This window comes from Apis cerana, linkage group LG8 (assembly GCF_029169275.1).
Source record: "Apis cerana isolate GH-2021 linkage group LG8, AcerK_1.0, whole genome shotgun sequence".
Lineage (NCBI taxonomy): Eukaryota > Metazoa > Arthropoda > Insecta > Hymenoptera > Apidae > Apis > Apis cerana.
This window is the reverse complement of record NC_083859.1, coordinates 5,344,376-5,357,695: the sequence shown is the minus strand read 5'-3', so window position 1 is coordinate 5,357,695 and position 13,320 is coordinate 5,344,376. Positions and strand designations below refer to the sequence as shown.

At 41.4% G+C, this 13,320-nt stretch overlaps 1 protein-coding gene across 6 annotated transcripts in view; it reads left to right on the top strand.

The window, feature by feature from the left end:
- Nucleotides 1-13,320, top strand: part of LOC107995327 (protein artichoke-like) — a 193,426-nt gene that overhangs the window by 131,000 nt on the left and 49,106 nt on the right. For 2 of the 6 annotated variants that reach the window (XM_062078231.1, XM_062078230.1), the window contains exon 2: nucleotides 11,526-11,609. The exons of 2 other annotated variants lie outside the window; for them this stretch is intronic. The gene's annotated coding sequence lies outside the window, so the exon portion shown is untranslated. Of the gene's footprint in view, nucleotides 1-11,280; nucleotides 11,610-13,320 lie in introns of those variants that run through there. 2 more of the 6 variants (XM_062078233.1, XM_028665517.2) reach the window with 1 other exon arrangement.

Below are 13,320 nucleotides of genomic sequence, written 5' to 3'. Positions count from 1 at the left end.
ATAGTTAACTGAACGGGGCCACGCCTGTTTCGCGTTGCGCGCAATTTGACGCCGATTGTCATAGTTTGGCCGATCTGCGGGCTCGACACGCGCCATCCTCCTGCGTTGCATGCGCGCCGCATACAGATGCACGCGTTAACCCGACTGCCGATAGAACTTGTCCAACTTGACGGTGCACCGATGTTGCCGCTCCTTACGTGCGCCGCAGTCAGCTCGAATTTCGCATTGGATTCAGCGAAATAGTTGGGGGGAGGGGGCCACAAGCTTCCAACCTCGATCCGTTGCGCCTCGAGATTAAAGCGAAATTTCATTTGGATGGGGGAGGCAGGATTTGCGGTAACGCGCGAAATATTTTGGCTAATCTGGCGGATAATTACGCGAACACCGTTTTATTATACCGTTTGATAGTAATAACGTTGTGAGCAAACGGGATCGCGGATCGCTGGGCGGAAATATATATATACTTGTTGATGAATTTAAGATTGATGGGAAGAGGAGGAATTTAAGGTGACGTAAGTTTATCGTTTCCTTCAATGGAGCCACCATGTCTTTGCATTTTTTTTTAGAATAATCGAAGTAAAGTGAATTTTGCAGAGGGGGTGGGAGGAAAAGAATTTTGAACGGAGAGATTAAATATAACTTTGTCGTGATACAATTTATAAATATTATATTATGTATCGTATGCAACAAAAATTAAATATCACGGCTAAATATCACGGTTGAGAAATTTCGAAGAAAAATTATGTGTTTTTTTAAATTTTTTGTAACCCCAAATTATTATAAATTCTGCAAAATTCGCGTCCGAGATATATTAGCCAATCTTACGGATCTCGTGGGCTACACTTCTTCCAAACGCTCGACAATTTAACGGATTTTTATCGCGAAATCATGTTAAATCGAAAAAAATTACGAAATAACAAATAAAATTACGATTCTCTCTCTCTCTGTTAAACTTTCAAATATTTTAAATCAAGTATTCATATTTTCATATTTTCATAAACATATATATTTAAATATATAAATAAACAATATAAAATCCGAATAAAAATTAAATAAAATTTATTATATAAATACGTATAAATATATATATCTGAATCATTTGAACAACGATTCATTCATAAACACGAAAGCCGACCTTCCTTTATATAAACACGCCCGTCCTCGAGCAAAATTTCGTTTCCGTCGATAATCTCCTTTAATCCGTGCTCGCGTCTCGTCGCGCAAACACAACATTTCATTCGATCGCGTTCCTCGCACGAGTAAGGAAGAATATTATCGGCTCCTGTATATCGACGATACCGTAGCGACGATCCACTTAACCCTTTCGATATTCCAACTTCCTCCCTTCCCACCCCCTCCTTCCCTTAACCGAATCGTCCACACTCGTTTCCTTCCCCGTTCGACGACAATCGTACGTAATTCCAATGGACAAACAGCCTGCGGACACGCATCCATCACGGCCATCGTGACCAATCTCTCCCTCTCGAGGATGAAGAGAGTAAAGAAGAAGAAGAAAGAGAAGAAGAAAGAAAGTAAAAGAAGAAAAAGGGGAAAGAAAAGCGTTCGGTGTGCGCGCGTGTGTGTGTGTGTGTTTCTTGAAAGCATGAACTTTCCACCCCCGCATTGATTGGCAGCGTGTCGGAAGGAATTGTGGACGGGCGAGGACCTGGCTCTCCCTCTCTTCTCTCCAGCCAGCATCAACTAACGCTATCCTCTCCCCCTCCCCCTTCCTTCCAAAGTCGCGATTACCATTTTATCGGGTCTGATTTGCGAGCACTTTACACGAACCCCTACTCGATAGGGGGATTGCACTTACCTTGCCAGCTCGCTCGTCCCTCTTTCCACGATTTTAGCCACCAGGTGCCACGTGTGCGTGCCCGCCACACGTCTTCCGGAATGTCGAAGGAGTAGTGGTCTGGATCGTGGAGAATCTTTTATTTATTTATTTATTTTCTTTTCGTCCTCTTTTGCCCAGAGTGACTCACAATTCGGACGCGTACGCGTGTGGAGAAAGTGATGGAAGGATATAATTGTATAGTTGGTATTGGTGAAAATTGTTGGTGAATGTATTGCATATATATATAAAAATGATCGGTGTTTGTTGGGACGATTATGATTAAAAGCGAAAAATTTTCGAGAGCGAGAGATTGAAGACGTGAAAATTATGAAAACGATGCGTATTCAGAATCGGTGGAATTGAGGAGAAAGGAATTTTGGAAAGAAAATGGAAGAGAGAGAGAGAGAGAGAGAGAGAGAAGTCGATCGACAGTTTGAAAGTTTTTTTCAAGTACGAAGCAAGAACGATTGAAATTTCCAATTGAAACAAGTTTCTTTTTTGTGCCTTTTTTCGCGATTTAAAATCGTTGCGTTGTTGGACGCGCTTCAAAAATGTTTCAATAAAATCAATGTTTATGGATGGCAATGAACGGGATCTAGCCACGAGGATTAGCTGAGTAAAACGGGTAAAAGGGAACTCGGATTTTGGGACGGAATCTCTATCAGTCGAATCCATTGTGGTCGTGTCCACAATGCATGCAAAGTTTAAATTGGCGATACTAATACTAATACTCGGGGAATTTAAAAACTTTTGTCAAGCGGCTTAAATTATTCGTTGGAATATTTTCATGTGCCATTTGGATGCTGAAGTTGGAAAAAAAGGAGAAAAAAAGAAAAAAGCGAAGTTGCTTAAAGATAAATTGTGTAAAGAATACACAGTTATAAATAAATAAATCGTGACTTTATCGTGTAGAAAATTCATCGGGTCTTTCATTGCCTCGAAAGAAGAAAGAGACAATTAGAAAGAAATAAAAGCTGTATTTGTAAAATAATTATTTTTATACTTTTGTTAAAAATTCCATTAATGCATTGATAAAATTTCCCTGATTAAAATGAAACATGATGCGATAATACGATTCATATTTCCTCCCTTAAATCAGTGTTAATTAAATTAGAGATTAATTTTGAAAGAATCGAATTACGCGTATATTTGATCTCATTTTAATTAGCAATATTATCAATATATTAACAAATTTTTTTTGTTCACTCAAAAAAAAAAGAAAAATGTAAAAATAAAAAATTTTATCGATATCGAGAGGAAAACCTTTGATCTATTCGTTTGATTGATTCAAAAGAAATCAATAAGATCTCGTATACACGGATCACAGATCGCACTCGAATCTTTCGTATCGAGAAATGAACGATAATTTGATGTAATAGCTTCGCGTTATAAATTTCAAAACCGAATTTAGCATCGCGTGCAAATTAGAATTTAGTTTCGCAGTGACAATCTATCAATTTCATCGTTCTCCATCGCGACATTTACAAGTAAAAAAAGAGTAGATGTATCGCTATGATAATGTTGGGTATCTTTATCGAAACGATCAAAACGATCCACCATTGATACGGAATTCAATTTATCCAATATTTCCTATGATATCGATATTTATTTGCTTTTATTTTCGTCCAAAAATGGCCATAAATTAGATCCGCTTTCAAATAGATTCACAATCTCGCATAACCGATCACAAATATCATTGAAAATCTGATTATTCATCCAGGGAAGATTTTTCGAATCAAAACAGCTTGTATTAGAAATATCTCTGATACGAAATCGGTTTCGATTATCTCTCTTCTACTAAATCGCGAAAACAAAGCGTAACTTTCCGTAATTTCACTAAAAGTTGGAATTGAAAAAGAGTTGAAAGTTTCAAAAAATTCCAGTGGTCGATCGACACGAAATTTGAAGGGATGGTAGAAAAAGGACGATAAATTTTAAATATAAAATTTTAGCTTATTTATTAATTTCTCAGATAATTTTTCATCCAATAATTAAAGTCTATCTCTTTTTTAAATCTCGAAATGAATGAAATCTTAGAAATTAAAATTTAATAGATCTCCATCCCTTATTCATCCTATATCATTCTTCCAAATTTCACATCGATTGAACTCCCTAATTTTTCGAAACCTTATCCAAATTTTGTAACTTAAAATTTACTTATATTTTTGCAATACGGTGTGATAAGAGTATTTCGAGAACCTCGAAAATTTCGCCATTTTTTTTCTTTTTTATTCGAAGAATAATAAATTTCGACGAAGATCAAAAAGCGATCGATACGAACTTCATCGAAAGTCATATTGGTAATTAAATGTATCGCGGCAATCTCGTAAAAGATCTTTACGCGATACCGTTTATCGATTATAGTTGAAACGTTATCTGGGCGATCTTTCCACAGTATTGTTTATTCAGTCGAACGACAAATCGACCGATACACACGTCGCTTTGTTGTTACATAAGCGGCTTGTTTGTTATCGAGAAACGCAACGTGATCCTCCAACGTGTCGCGTGTTTTTCGATGACACGTTATCAGCAGAATCGTGTCTGATCATCGAGAGAGAGAGAGAGAGAGAGAGAGAGGAAAAAAAAAGTTGGACAGAACAGATTTGGAGTTCATCCCACTCTTCCATTTCCAAAAATTCCATTCGTACGATTATGCATCGTGCATCGCAGCACTTTGTCGAAATCAAAAGTTAAGGGAGGGAGGGAGGGCAAGGAAATATATGTACACGTTCAATTTCACTAATGAACTTCGAATCAACTTCATTAATGAACCCTGATGAACTTTGATTACCATAGGAAACTGTAAGATAACTTTGGTTATTAGTCGCCTTTGATGTATTTTGTTGGGGGTCGTTGTCGTACGTGCCATTTCACGGCAGTCGTCGCGAAATCGTTAGAACTCATTTGTCCGGATCGTAATTGAGTTATATCGTTGTTGAAAACGTTACGTGAATCATTGAATCTCAATCGTTTAATCGACCGTTCGAAAGAATGAGATATTCGTGATAAGATTAATCAACGCGTACGCTCGTCGATAAATGATTACGCGATAAAATTTTGGAGGACTCGTCGACACTTTTCAAGTATCTTCCATATCGATCGAGTACATCCATCTCTCTTCTCGCTCGTATAATTCGTAATGAATTCATAATGATTTATGGGAGGATTGGATTTCGCCAAATATTTATTCGCGAATAATTTATGATGGCAGCGGTATTAAGAGAGGAAAATAACGTTGTTCAAATGAGATGAACGATATCCTTTCGAGAGCGATTCTATTAGCTCGATCGAAAGTGGGTGTGCACGATCTACACGTATCTACACGTATAGAAAAGTTGGCTCGTTACGTATGACACGTGGGAACTCGTTTAAAACTCGTTAAAATTTCATTGAACGGTAGAACCGACGAATGCTTACGTAATCCGAGGGAAGAATTAATCGCAAAATTTTCTGGATTCCGCACGCCTCGTCACGGAAGCGGACAGTTGTTTGCACAAAGCATTCGAGGCCTCGCCATGTTTGACACTTGCAAGAAAATGACGAGGTTTTAATGTAATAGCGCGCCTTTGAATTTCCTCTATGTTGTTTCTGACAGTGTAGATCAATGTGACTCGATTACGATGCTTGCATGTATATATAGGGTTTTAATCTATCGTTTCAAATTAGTCGTAGAATTTACTTGTTGTCCATGGAAAAATGTTTCGCGAGAGAAACGAAGACATAATCCGGCGCAATTAATTTTTTTTTTTTACCACAAACAAAAGATCGCACAAGATATTAATAGCTCTTTTCACTTGAAATGCTATAATTAATGCATCGTTTCAAACGTGTATAATCTTTACATTGCTCGAGATCGTCGAATCCTTGTCTAAACCATTTCTTTCTTTTTTCTAAAATCAAATAATTAACAAAAAAATTTCTATATCAAAGCTTCCACGTTACGCAATATTTCACGCGATATTTCTTTCCAACGGAAGAGGAAACATATAATTATCAGTTAAAAAGCCTATCACATAATCGTAATCGCAAACATCTACGCGATGATAACAAGAAAAAAATAATAGGAAAAAATCGACGCTTCTACATTTCGCAATATTTCGCGCGATCTTTTTATTATAAAAGAGATACGTTACGATTATCCGTTAAAAAATCTGACAAACATGTTACAGCATAATAAGAAGAACAATATACAAAAAACATTTATCGACGAACCAATTGTCGATCACTGGGGCAAGCACTGTTATCGTTACCGCATCCGATGCCTTTCGAAGATATCGAAGCCGATCCTCGACTCTCGAGAGGAGGATTATAACGCTCGTATAAGACGCTGGCGAAAACGGCCACAAGTCGAAGGTGTCGAAGTCGAAAACGAGGCGGGCGGCGTTCAAACAAACGTGCAGTTGTTGTATCGGTTTGAATTTGATTGGGCGCCGCCAAATGTTTGCCGATGTCTCGAGCGAAACCGCGGCTGATTTATCCCCGAGCCCGATATGAACGCGCGTGTCGAATCGAATTCGATCATAAACAAAGCCGATGGAAGAAAACGCGGCGTGTAAACAACGATTTAATTCGATTCCGTAATTTTCGCGGATAGAATCGGGGAGGGGGCAGGGGGATTAATTGGGAGCGCCCCGTGATAAGCGCCCGCTTAATCGAAAGCGCGTGTCGCGTGCCGATTACGCACGATCGTTCGTTTGCCGCCAGGATTAATCGTCAAATTTCTTTTTATCCTTTTTTTGTTTTTACAGATGAAATCGTCAAAGGGGATTAAAAATGGGGAGAGGGTCATTTCGCAGATTCGATTTTCGAGAGGAGAGAGTGCGAAATTTTGCGATTGGATGGAGCGGGGAGGAAGGGGAGAGAAAAGGGAAGGGAAATCTGTCGGTGGTAGTTTTTTTTTTCGCGCGGCCGAATATCGGTTACCGAAAATACCGGTGATCACCGATCGGCGTGGACTGGTTCGGGACGGTTCAAAAAGTCCCTGGAGAAAAACCGCGCACGGGCCGCAATGAGACTGTTGTTGAAAATTAACGAGGCGAGGCTACCCCGCACAGATGGTCGCTAAACAATTATTAGCCCATTATCCCTCAGACATTAATTAAACTGTAAATTTCTGGCGCCCGTGTAATTACGTGGCCGGCTTCCAACGGAAGAGAAGACGCGAGAAGTCGGCCATGCTCGAATTGGCTGCCACGATTTTACAGCGCGCTCGGCTCGGGTATCGACGAGAACGAGGAATAATTCGAAGGAGAGCAAGAAATAATTTGATTTTTCGAAAAAATTGCGGACGCGACTGGTGTAATCATCCAAGCGAAATCCCATTTTTTCGAGCCACGCGCTATTGCTCGCGCAAGATGCGTAATTATCTTTTGCGTAATTAGCAGGTAGGCGGAGGAACAAGCTTGGTTTCCCTCGTATTTGTTTCGCGGACCATATTCCGTTGCTTTATACCAAGCACCCGGTGTAATACGAGAATAACGAGGCCAGCTCTGCTCTTCCTTTCTTCCTTTTCCCTTTTTCCTTTTCCCGCCCTTTAGACAGATTTTAACGCGCGACGAGATTCTCTTGAAACGAGTTATTAAAGTACAGAGAACTTCCGGTTCCATTATCAACTTAGGAAAAATCCACCAACGATCTCCTCGAGTTCCAAATATTATTTAACCCTTTTCCAACCACGTAATATCGAACGACGTTGCGCGTGCCTAATTTCCACGTTGTCGTGGAAGTGAACCAAATCTCTGCCTCGACCCGATCGTTTAACGTTGGAAATCGTGGAAAAAAGGGGGATGAGGAGAATGGAGGGATAGGATGGCGGGCAAGATATAGGGTGGTTCTTAGAATTCAATCAGAGGAGAAGGGGGAAAAAAGCGGTGGATGGAAATGGTTGGCGATGGGTCGTTGGACCCCCTGTGAGTGATTATCGAGCCCTTGGGCCGGAATCCGATTAAACGATTTAAAATCGATGAGAGGGCTCGACTCGTGACGGATGGAAAAGGGAGCGAGGGCTGATAGAATCGGGTAAAGGGGTGGAAACTGCGCTACGGGGCGAGACGAACGGATGGACGTGCGACCGGATGGCGGCTCGCAATTACCATTCATTACTTTGTTGGGGCCAATTGACATAACTGATTGGTATTCGGCCGCCACACCACCCTCAAAGGGCCCTCTCGCTCTCCGCTCCACGAGAACGGAGCACTAATGCAGTTAACCACGTCTGCGTCCAGTTACACACTCTCCTGTGTCTAGATTGGACACGATTCACGAAATGGCCGCCGGGCAATGTCACAATGCCGTTTTTACACGATTGTCCACCAATCATCGGCGTTGATTGTTGACTTTCACGGCCACGAAAATAGGATCGTTTGAAATTCGATCGACCTGTTACATCGCCGTTCCAAGTTTTGTAAGAATTGTTGTAAAGCGTGTGATAAACAGCTCTGTATTTATTATTACGGGATAAAATAAGGGATAGGGTCCGAGATGAATTTTTCTTTTTGTACTTCAGGTGATACGCGCAATGATGATGATTTCTAATATTTTGACACAATATTTAAAATACAATCCGCCAATTTAAATAAACTCGGGACATTCGAGTTTCCCATCTTTTTCCTTGGGAATGTTTCGCCATATCTATACCTTCGTTAAACGTATACGAAGTGAACGTAATAAAAGGGCACGGCACGAAATCCAATCAAAATTTCTCATAATTGCGAATCCTATCTCGAGTACATCTTTATTTCGCGTGGGGGAGAATTTTCATCCGTTGCAGCGCTCGAAAAACATTTGAATGCAAATTAAAGCGTTATTTTCGCGGAACAAAACCGCGCGTTTCATGATCAACTGTGTGACGCCCATCGATCCATGATTAAAGGAATGGAATAATGAAAGGCGAAATCGTTAAGCGAATTCGTCGGAAGTTGCTCGTTCGAGACAATTGGCGATGTTCAAAGAGAAAGAGAGAGAGAGAGAGAGAGAAACGTTTCGGGCGTAACTTCGTTACACGGCGTTTCAAACAAAAGTTCCTTTGGCTGGAAACTCGTTGGCCTGGTCGCGTTTATGATAATTAAATGACACGCTATTACCCATAAAAGCGTCGCAGCGACTATACGTGGGCGATGGTAGCCAAAGTTACTTTGGGACGCGAGTAGTAAGGCCAACGGCTAATAATATTTTAATTTTTAATATTGCAGAAATATTCGTTGAATGGAACAGTGCAAACAGTCCGGGCGGACTGGAATTAAAAACGGTACATAATGGTGTCAAATGATCGTTTGCCCCTTTGTTGCCATTTTCACGTTTCCTTGCTCCACGTTTCAGTCGAGAGAGAGAGAGAAAGAGAGAGAGGGAGAGGGAGCATGCTTTTAATTAGCTGATTAATTAGCATATTGTACGAATCTAATAAATATACATCAGGGCCTGGGGAAAATAAATTTTTGAAATATTTCTAGTCTGATACGGAATTTTTACAAAGAAATTGCTCATTCAAATATGTAGTTTTAATAAATATTTATATCAATTTATACATATTACTATGAATTGACATTTTTAAAGACGATATTTCTTTCATATATTAAAGATAATATTTGCAATAATATAACATATAATATTTTACAAGCGAAAAATATATATTTCCAGGAAAAAAAAAAGAAAAAAAAAGATTCATCGCTTAAGCAATGTCTGATTTAAAATGCCAATATATAGATACTTTTTTGCACGATAAATTGACTCGTGAAAGAGCGGACGAATTAAATGATACGTGTTTACTCGCGAACGCATCGAATCAAAGCACGTGAATCTAAAAGTTATTCAGAGAGAGAGAGAGAGAAAAAAAAAAAGTAAAGCAGGCGATAGGAGAAAAATTGAAAGTTATTGATGAAAAAAAACGTTTGAGCTCGTACTCGAAATAATAAAAAATCACCGACACGTTTTATTAGTTGTCGCGTATCCATCCAACGAGATTTCGATTTCGAACGGGCGCATTTTCGGGGAGGGAGGAGATATTTTTCATACGTACAGAAAAAAAATCTGTAAAATATCCCGCCACTGAATTTTCAAAAAAAAAAAAACAGAAATTTAATAAAATTAATTAAAAAACAATCCGATAAAAACCAACGTGTACAAACAAAAACATCTAATCAACAAATCATTTTAAACAATCTCTTTGACGATTAAAAAAAAAAAGAATCTCGTGTAAATTCCGATTGAATCCATGGTAAAATATATATCACAAATTAAATCACTCAGAGTCGAACCGAAATAAGAGAGATATTTCCAGGTGTCAATAAATTAGAAAAAAAATCGAAAAATCGCTCGTTTTGCGATAATCCATCAATATCCCCGTCTTTCGCATACAGGAGCAATTTGCTCTCGGCTAAATCATTAAAACTTCCCGTACCAGCGAACGAGCGAACCTCCCCCTTCCGATCGCGGTGTCAAACGAAAGAAGTCCAAAAGATATATCTCCCCGGCGAAGGCAAAGTTTCCTTTCCAACCTCGATTCTTAGCTTCCCTGGCATCCAACCCCCACCCATCCATCCCTGACTAAGCGATATTCCCGGGGAAAGCGTCGGGTTAAGAAACGGGTTGAAGTTAACTGATAAATAGCGGCTAATACTTCAGCCGCATCGGGTGGAATTTCGACGAAGAAGCCACTTAGACTTCCGAATTCCTAGTGAAACCGTTTCCAGTTTAACGGTGCGTGAGGGACTCATCCTCGGCGCAATTTTTTGCACCACCCTGTCAACGACGTTGAACGATCGCTCCCCCTTCTTGCGGCTCCCTCGTCGTCCTTCTCCGAGATGACGGGGTCGATCACGTCCGACACGATCCTCTAAAGCGTGGGGGAGTCGAGATAACCGACCCGAACGTATGGAACGTGGAACATTGAAAGAACGGATTGTTCGAAGTCGAGAAGCGATTAAAAAACAAAGAGAATGGTCTCGAAAACGCGGCCCATCGATGGAGAAAGGGAAAGAGAGAAAGAGAGAGAGAGAAAGAAATCGGAAAGCAATCAAAAAAACGCGAGAACACGGCGGCCTCGGAGGTTATCGCTCGAAAATGGCCGCGTGCGCGGCTGATAATCGAGCCGGTAACGGTGGAAAAAAAAAGGAAACTTTATCCGCGGCATGAATACTAATTGGCGACAGCGGGCGTATTCTCCCGCGGCGATCACCGCGGCCGCAGCCGCACTTTTCGAAAAGCTCGCCGCTTAATTCGGCCCGATGTCATTAACGTTTGTGATTCGCCGATAAATTATTCAGGGTAATTGGATCAGAGAGGGGGAGGAGGAGGGGGAGGTATAAAATCCAGCCGGTCAATATAGCACGGCCTGGCCACCGATCGTTGTGGAGGGGGAGAACCGATACACTGGCGATCGGACGCACCCTCGCGGGGGACGTTTCACACGCTTGCAAATAGGGGAGGGAGGGGGAGAACAATCGAGGGGGAGGGGGAGGGATCAGTGTTTACTATTTACCGATAGAAACGATAGCTTATCGCCGAATCGCGAAAGCAAAGGGGGAGTGCTGAGTCCTTGGAATCGCGTCGGGGCACGCGCTGCGCTCTCGATCATCGCTCCCCTACCCCTCAATTTCGTGTTGACGGATTCGAATTAGAAGCCGTGGGTACAATGCACCGCGATGATGGAGCGTGATAGTGGAAAGATAATCGATCGGTATGTGCGTTACAGATACACGGCATTTCGGTAAACGAAGCGAGGGATAGATATCCGCCAGCGGGATAGCGGATTCGCGCCTACCACGAAGGAAAGGGGGTGAGTGAGATTGCTTTTTTCGTCTTCGATTTTATGGTAATAGCGCTCTGACAGCAAACCAGCGTTCGTTGTGGCGGTGATCGCCACTTGGATCGAGTCTCCCTCTTTTTCTCGCGAGAGAAGAAGTGAGAAACGAGAGTGAAAATGAGAGAGAGAGTCTGTTTGAAAGGCGAATTCTTGGGCGAAAATTCATGGGTCGATGGAACGAGAGGAAGGAAACGGGCGTCGAAAGCAAGGATGGCGAGGAGAGAGAGACGGCTACCGGAAACCGTCGTGAGAAGACCCAAGGGGGAGGCCGCGAATTAATTAAGAGCCTGTAGAGCGGGAAATAAGACGTGACTTTCAGACGTGACGTTCAACGTCAAAATATTTGGTAGAGATTGCCGTGAGCGGGACGATGCAACCCATCCGATATGAAATTTTGACTGGAAGTGTTTTAACGTAGTTCTCTTCTGCCTCCAGTAAAATTCTGTCTTTCTCCGTTCACCGACTTCGTCAAAGGTTTAATTATGCGACGACTTGGGCGAAACGATTAAATTGGCCGTTATTAACGCAATATTTCGTTCGTTGCACGAACGAAATCTTAATTATTCGCTCTTCTTTGTAATAACTTGTTGTTATTTGACTACTTTACGCGGAATGTGCTGGAAATTTTCACACGGAGTTATATAATTTCGAGTAAAATATTTCTTCCTAGATATCGTTCAAAGAAAACCATTGATTTATCGAATGACTTTCCTTTTAATTACGCAATATGTTAATTACGAAAAATTCCTTCTTTAACTCGAAGAGATACTTGTATAACTCGATAAAAATTATTTTTTAAATAATCAGATCGAAATCTCTTTGAACGAAGAGCATACGCGCGAGAGAATTGTGATTATTATCGTTGATCGGTTCGATCGCATTCATTTTCCCGGTTGGGGAGAAAAATACGGAATAGCATTCGAGCTGGAATCGATGGAAGACACGCGTGATCGTTCATCGCGACAACCGCTCCTGGGAGAAACGAAGCGTCGATCGCTGCTCTGCCACGATTGATCCTATCGTTGCAAAAGCTGCGCGCATCGCGCGTGAGAGAACAAAAGAAAGAGCGAAAAAGAGAGAGAGAGAAAGAGAGACGTCTGTGTGTCGATCCTCGACGGAGATACGAGGCCGCGTTGCGAATACGTAACCGTGTGTACACAAATGAAGTCGATGGTGTGCGCGGGGGCACATCTTTCCCAAGTGTCTCGGCGACGTCTGAAAGAGGAAGAGAAATAACGGGGACAAGAGACAGGAGGATAGGTTGAAGAATATGCACTCAACGTGATTGGTGCAGCACCGCGACACACTGGAGGCTGTCTGCATGAAAACTTGAGAATTTCCACTATATATATATATATATATCGTCAACCCTCGCGTTTCTCTTCCAGAGAACGACCAAACAATACTCTCCACTTTCTCTCTCCGACTTCATTCGCGAGAAATTTCGAAGGGATCGTTCGCGCGACACTAACCACTTATTCGACCATTCCCCCTCGACTTACGAACGCCACTAACGATCCGAAACTGTGCATTTCATGGATGAAGGATCGAAATCTGGGTACGGAGGATCCGGCTTTTCCAGGAAGTTGAAGAATTTCTGGGAATAATCGAGAACTTTGAATCATCTCGGGGTTAGTGGATCTAATTTTTAGTGATGTCAAGGCAACGACGAATATTGTGGCTT